This window comes from Dermacentor variabilis, chromosome 11 (genome assembly GCF_050947875.1).
Source record: "Dermacentor variabilis isolate Ectoservices chromosome 11, ASM5094787v1, whole genome shotgun sequence".
NCBI classification, from domain to species: domain Eukaryota; kingdom Metazoa; phylum Arthropoda; class Arachnida; order Ixodida; family Ixodidae; genus Dermacentor; species Dermacentor variabilis.
In genome coordinates this window covers 125,717,969-125,725,425 of record NC_134578.1, presented here as the reverse complement: position 1 = coordinate 125,725,425, position 7,457 = coordinate 125,717,969, and the positions used below count along the sequence as shown (strand labels likewise).

Genomic DNA, 7,457 nt, shown 5'->3' with positions numbered 1-7,457 from the left:
TTGTGCAGTCGTTTTTATTTTTTTTTTTCATTTTGAGAGACGTGAAACCGTTTGTTACGACCCTTTTGTTACTGCGGCTGCGAAATCGTGCGTAATACCAATTTAATTGTGTGCTGGTTGGTCGTTTGTCAGCCCTTTGTGTTTTTCAAGAAAATGAACCACAGGTTTATAAATTATGTGCGCAAAAATTTTCTCCATCTGCACCAATACGCCACCACCAAAATACTTAAACAAGAGAGAAAGCGTCCGAGGCCATGAGGTTTCGAAAATGCCGCGCTCCGAAATTTTCACATCCGCCATTGGGAATATAATTAGTATCCGTTGTAGAAAAAAAGAAAAAGGAATCAGATTTCAAGTGATCATTGAAAGTGGCCGCGTTTTTTCGGGGCGTGTCCTGATGAAATAATTTCACTTCAGTTCGTTGGTTCAATTGCATTTGTTGGCTCCTTGCAGCATGTTTAGATTTCATCTTTTTCAGTATTCTTAGTACTCTCATTGTAGCCTGCACATTTTTCGGTTGTTTTGAGGTATCCATTCCTGAATGATGTTTTTCATTTCCTTAAAGCTAGCCGTAGAACAAGCGCTTTCTATCTAATCATTACAATAAGAATCCAGCATCATCGGCGCGATTAAAGTTCGGTAACTGGCGATTTTTAATGCCGCGATCACGAAGGTTAACAGCATGTTCATACAAGGGGTGACGTGACGCAAGGCGTGATTTTTCAGCATACCAGTCACGATATCTAATCGAATCTAAGATTGAAATGGTGTTCCTAATTAGTTTGGTTCCAGATAGAACAAACAGAAATAAAAAAAAGGTTGTCTTTGATTGCCATTCAAATCTTAAGACCGCGTGTAGAAAGTGTTCCGGCTTACATTCGGCAAATCAAAATGAACGGCTAAAATTAGTCTATCCCATTAGGTTTCATGCGGGAGATCACGCGAAAGGCAGCCATTCTTCTTTACATGGTTTCTCTCTTTTGCGCTGTCATTTGCGCACGCAAATTTCTTCGTACGGGAATTTTATGAAGCGAAGGCAGCTACAGACCGTTTTCATTGTTTCGTTCATGTTCGTAGGCACAAATTTTCAAACCTAGTGCTTGGAGGAACATTTCCGCTGCTCTAGAAAGGCATGACAGTGCCCGCTCTTTCATTTCTCCAATCGCTCGCAAACACATTGCATTGCTAGTCTACAGCGGCAATACAAAGTGACGTTTCACCATGCACGTCGAAGTTGATTACCAGTACCGCGCCAGCGTCGACTGGCCGCCGAAGCGACGAGCTCAGCAGCGCATGCGCAAGGGCCGACACCACCCCAACCGAGCTTCCCTGCTTATCGGAGAGAGCAGGTGCGCGTGAACACGGGCGCGTCTGAGTATCTGGATTTAAAAAAAAAAAGTGTGCCCGAGACATTGACAAAGACAAGTGGTCGCGGTTCTCTGAATCTTATCGTATTATAGAAAAGGCGCGTTGGCGGCGCTTCCTCGAGGGTCAAAACGTACAATCGTCGAACTAGCGCTCCCGGCGTCAAGTGGAGTGCATCCTTCTTCTTGGAACGGTTTGCAATTGACTGCTTGAATGTGCCGACCACGCGTCACGGGTCGCCTATAGAGCCAACTCTTGGCAAGAACGCGTCTAGCGTAGCAGCAGAACCGATCGCGGTTGCGATAACCCATCGCTGGTAGCGAAAAGAAAAAAGGAACGCACCCACACGCAGTTTGTAGCAATAACCGCACAAACCAATGTGGTTTTAAATGTAGCTTCGCAGGTCACAGTAGAAGCGCACTGAAACTTTCTCATAAGGCACACTGCTGTAGTCCACAAAGAACAAAGCGCACAAAATAGATCTGATACAGCCGCACTGCATTATTTCGTGTTTTCACTATATCATAACTTTCGTGTGCATGCCACGCAGGCCAGGAGTAAAAGGCAAGAAAAAAAAAATGATACGCGATCCTAAGCTTTGACTTGGCTGCTGTGGCATTTATGTTCTCTAGGCGAACGCAATGCACAAACTGAACTCGAATTTCCAATAATGGAAGTTCGTATTTGGCGACATGGTTGTATTTTTGAGTAATATTTGCGTTTTTCGCCCGTGCATGCGCTTCACTGCGCTACTCTTTGCCCCTTCAACGCGGCTTCACTGCCCTGCGGAAGTGTTCTGCGTTAAGCCGAACCAGCAGGCAAAATCGCGCCTAGCACATAGAGTTCCCCCCCCCCCCCCCCCCCAAAGCGGAAAAGAAAAGTAGCCTTATTTAAACGAGAAAGATGCCACGAGTGCCCCAACGGAAAGCTTTAAGTGTTACCGAAGGGTAACTGAGGGCGACGCAACGAGCTTTGGCAAGAAGGACGATGGGTGTAGTGTCACGAGAGATAGGAATAGAGCAGATTGAGGGGCGAGCGAACAAACGCGAGTTAATGACACCTTAGTTTAAACCATGAAAAAAAAAGAAATGGGCATGCAATGGGGGGGGGGAAAGATGGTCATTAAGGGTTACGGACTCAATTCCAAGAGAAGGGAAGCGTAGCAGGGGGTGGCAGAAAGTTGGGAGGGCAGATTAGATTAGGAAATGTGCAGGGACTACATGGCGATACCCGCCGTGGTTGCTCAGTGGCTATGGTGTTGGGCTGCTGAGCACGAGGTCGCGGGATCGAATCCCGGCCACGGCGGCCGCATTTCGATGGGGGCGAAATGCGAAAACACCCGTGTGCTTAGATTTAGGTGCACGTTAAAGAACCCCAGGTGGTCAAAATTTCCGGAGTCCTCCACTACGGCGTGCCTCATAATCAGAAAGTGGTTTTGGCACGTAAAACCCCAAATATTATTATTATTATTACATGGCGACAATTAGCACGTGACCGGGGTACTTGGATACTTATGGGAGAGGCCTTTGCCCTGCAGTGGGCGTAACCAGGAGGAGGAGGATGAAAAGGTAGCAACAGGTCTTCATAACATACAGGTTGGAAAGCTGGAGCGCCTTTGAACCCTTGAATATATTTCGCAAGACTTGGCCACACGACAAGTTTGTTTTCGAGGCGTTCGCTCCCACTGCTGCGAAAATGTGCACACAACGGCTGCACAGTAGTTGCCAGAAAGCGGGCACTCTATTTTTCTTTCATAGGGAATCTTTCTTCCACTAGGGCAGCGGATTTTGGCAGGGCGAGCTTGCGTTGGCGCTGTGGTTTACGGATCCAAGCAATAGTGAACTCAAAAATCCAGTGTTGGCTTTGAGCGGGATTCACATTGTTTGCCGAACCCACGGCTAATCATACACCCCCCCCCTCCCCGTCCTATAGTGGCTCATTACAGCAGACAGAAACATCGGATAAATAACAATCCTATTTCTTAGACATATATTTTGCCGATTCTCCCTCCTGGTTCTTTCTTTTGCTGTCATTTATTTTTCTCGAAGGCCGTAATAAGAAATTTGCTGGTGCGACTGTCCCATTTGCGCGGCAAGAAGTGCGACGCTACACACAGGTGGAGTGGCCGTTTAATTACTCTCGTGGTCCGCGAACCGGCATCGTTGCGTATGGTATAGGAATGGTGCGTGTGAAGTCAGTGCTCGCTTCGAGCTTGTGTTCTTCATTTTGATTGAATGAAGTCTCACCGAAGTGAGCGGGGGCCGATCCCGGAGGTAGTGCAATACCGGGCCGACCTGCGGCGGAGGTGAAGCAGGCTTCAAGCACTCCGCCAACTTCCAAAAATAGGTTTAATATCGTGGGTCCACATAGAACCCGTATCAGATATTAAGCTGATAAGAACAGAGTTTTTCATTATGATGATGATGATGATGTGTGGAGTTTTATGGCGCAAGGGCCAGGTGTGGCCAAAGAGCGCCATGTCTGTGGTAATGAGTTTGCGGTGTAATTATGATTGCTATGAAGTTGGTGTGAGGTGGCTGTAAAGAGGCCTTAAAATATACGCGCTAAAGTGCGTAAAATCTGTATGATAAAATTATGGCGATGACGTATGACTTGTTCTATGAAAATTTAGATGCATATAAAAAGAATCATACGATAAGTAAAATATATCACGATTATAAGAAATGCCAGAGCACTACTGCCTCCTTAGAGCCCCTGAAACGCAAGGGTCTGGAGGCATGTGCTATACCGTACAACTATCCCAGCGGCATCCTCTAAAGAGAGGAAGCGCTAGGAATGCATGGGGCTAATAGCATGTAGGACCACATCTCTCAGAAAACCTAGGACTGTGTCTGTGTTAAAAAGCGGTTCTGGACCGAGGAACATTACTGGATGGAGAGGGATGTGCTGTCTGTAAGCTAAGGAAAAATGTTTCGTTCTTTCAGATTCGGCTTCGCGACATTCCAGAAGGACGTGGAGCACGGTCAGCCTCTCCCCGCATCTACCACAGGTTGGAGGCTCACTTCCGGTTAGTAGAAAATTATGGGTGCCAAACGTGTGTCCTATTCTGAGCCGACAGAATAGGACATCTGTTCGGCGCGATTTTGTAGTAGAGGGCCAGAATCCTAACTGTGGTTTTATCAGGTGGAGCTTATTATTCGTTTCCGCGTCCCACATGCGTTGCCAGTGGTCCCGCAATCTCCTTCGCAAGAAAGGCCTCAGATCTGTGACAGGCACCGCAGCGGTAGGGTTAACAGTTTGCGATGCGATTGACGTGGCCATCTCGTCCGCCAGAACGTTACCCTCAATGCTCCTGTGGCCAGGCACCCAGCATATAATGATACGCTGGTTAGATATGTACGCTTTACACAAGACGGTGTAGAGTTCACTAAGTACAGGATTTTTGTGTGTATAGACTGACATCAAGGCCTTCACGACGCTTAGGGAGTCTGTATAGATCGCTGCTTTTGAAAGTTTTGATCTTCTTATATGTTTCACGGCAGAGAGTAATGCGTAGGCCTCGGCCGTAAAGATGCTTGTTTCGGGATGCAGTACGTCGGATTGCGAGAAGGATGGGCCGACTGCTGCATAGGATACCCCGGCATTTGACTTCGAAGCGTCTGTGTAGAAATCTGCACAGGAGTGCTTGTGCTGTAGTTCTAGGAAATGCATTCTGATTGCAGCCTCAGGAGCGTGCTTTGTAACTTTTATAAAGGATATGTCACATTGTATCACCTGCCACTCCCAGGGAGGTAAGAGCTTGATTGTGTGCATTAGGCGATGCTCGAGGAGTGGGACATGCATTTCATTGCTAAGCTCCTTCACACGCAGCGAAAAAGGCTGTCTTATGGAGGGACGGTTGCTGAAAAGTGTAGCGCACGTCATATCGGTAACGGTATCAAAACATGGATGTTCAGGATTAGAGCGTACTTTAAGGAAATATATAAAGCTGTTGTATGATCTCTGTAGGTGGAGAGACCATTCATTCGATTCGGCATATAAGCTTTCAATTGGGCTTGTTCTGAAAGCGCCCGTGGCTAAACGGATGCCTAGATGGTGAACCGGGTCTAGCATCTTTAGCGCGCTTGGGGCGGCAGAGTTATATACCACGGCACCATAATCTAATCGTGACCGGATGAGGCTCTTATACAGATTCATTAGGCACTTCCTGTCACTACCCCACGTAGTCTGGGATAGAAGTTTCATTAGGTTCATTGTTTTCAGGCACTTTTCTTTGAGTTGTTTAATGTGTGGGACGAAAGTGAGTCTATTGTCGAGTATAATACCTAGAAATTTGTGCTCTTTGTTTACAGGAATCTGTTGTCCACACATTTGTAAGCAAGGATCCGGAACTAGGCCTCTCTTCCTTGTAAACAGCATACAAGAACTTTTTTGAGGATTGATTTTAAAACCATTTTTCTCTGCCCACCCTGACACCTTGTTCAAGCCATGCTGTACCTGTCTCTCGCATACTGCGAGGTTACAGGATTTGAAGCCTATTTGAATGTCGTCCACATAGACGGAATACAAGATGGCTGGTGGTAAGGACGCACGAAGCGTTGTCATTTTAACAATAAAAAGTGTGCAACTGAGCACGCCTCCCTGGGGTACACCAGTTTCTTGTGTAAAAGGACGTGACAGCACATTGTCGACTTTCACCCGGAAGGTACGACTGGACAAGTAGCTTTTTATTACGTTTAGCATTTTACCATGAATGCCCATTTCTGACAAATCTCTCAAGATTCCGTAGCGCCAGGTCGTATCGTACGCCTTCTCCATATCGAGGAATATCGATACGAAGAACTGTTTGTGTACAAGCGCGTCACGAATATGTCCTTCAATACGTACAAGATGGTCGGTTGTGCAGCGCCCTTCTCGGAAGCCACACTGAAAGGGATCAAGCATTTTGTTTTGTTCAAGAAAATGGATGAGTCGCCGATTTATCATTTTTTCAAATACCTTACACATGCAGCTTGTGAGGGCTATCGGGCGGTAACTTGCCACTGAAGAAGGGTCTTTCCCTTCTTTCAAAACAGGGACCACAATGGCTTCTTTCCATGCCGTTGGAAGGTACCCTGCGTCCCAGATAGTGTTGAAAAGTGTAAGTAGTGTTACTTGCGTGTCATTGTGTAAGTTTTTGAGCATTTCATACATGATTCTATCGGATCCCGGTGCAGAGCTCTTGCATGCGCTCAAGGCAGCTTTCAACTCGGCAGCACTAAAAGGGCAATTGTACGGTTCATTCTGTCGGCATTTATTGACGAGTGGCTTGCATTGTTCTATTTGTTTATATTTTAGGAAGGATTGCGAATAATGTTTTGAGCTTGATACACTCTCAAAGTGCTCCCCAAGTGAGTCGGCCTGATCTTTCAGTGTACCGCCCTGTGTATTTACTAGAGGGAGTGAATAAGTTTGTCGTCCTTTTATCCTGTTAACCCTGTTCCAGACTTTCCCCTCCTCAGTATAAGAGTTGATACCCGATAAAAACTTCTGCCAGCTCTCTCTTCTGGCCTGTCGGCGCGTTCTCCTTCCTTCAGATTTTGCTTTCTTAAAGTTAATAAGATTCTCCGCAGTGGGAGAGGCGCGTAGCAACCCCCACGCTTTGTTTTGTTTCTTACGGGCGGTCCTACACTCGTCGTTCCACCACGGGACGCGCCGTTTGCATGCGAAACCACTTACTTCAGATATGCATTTAGACGCGGCATCTATAATGAAGGCTGTAAAATACTGAACGGCAGCATCAATTTCTAAAGAGGACATGTCATCCCATGAGATCCTGGTGAGAGTTCAGAATTTCTCCCAGTCGGCTGTATCGATTTTCCACCAGGGAGCCTGTGGTAGACATTCGTGTTCTTTATATGTTCTTAGTAGTATAGGGAAGTGGTCGCTTCCGTAAGGATTGTCGTTTACTTCCCATTCAAGTTCAGACAGTAGTGACGGGGAGACTAGGCTAAGACCTATTGAAGAAAATGTTTTGCTTGCGAGAGAATAGTATGTCGCTTCCTTCTTATTCAGAAGACAAGCACCAGAAGAGAAAAGGAACTGTTCAACGAGACGACCTCGCGCGTCTGTACGAGAGTCGCCCCACAGGG

At 46.5% G+C, this 7,457-nt stretch overlaps 1 pseudogene; it reads right to left on the bottom strand.

The window, feature by feature from the left end:
* Positions 1-3,616: 3,616 nt before the first annotated feature.
* On the bottom strand, positions 3,617-3,798 carry LOC142565029 (U2 spliceosomal RNA; annotated as a pseudogene).
* Between the last annotated feature and the right edge of the window lie 3,659 nt (positions 3,799-7,457).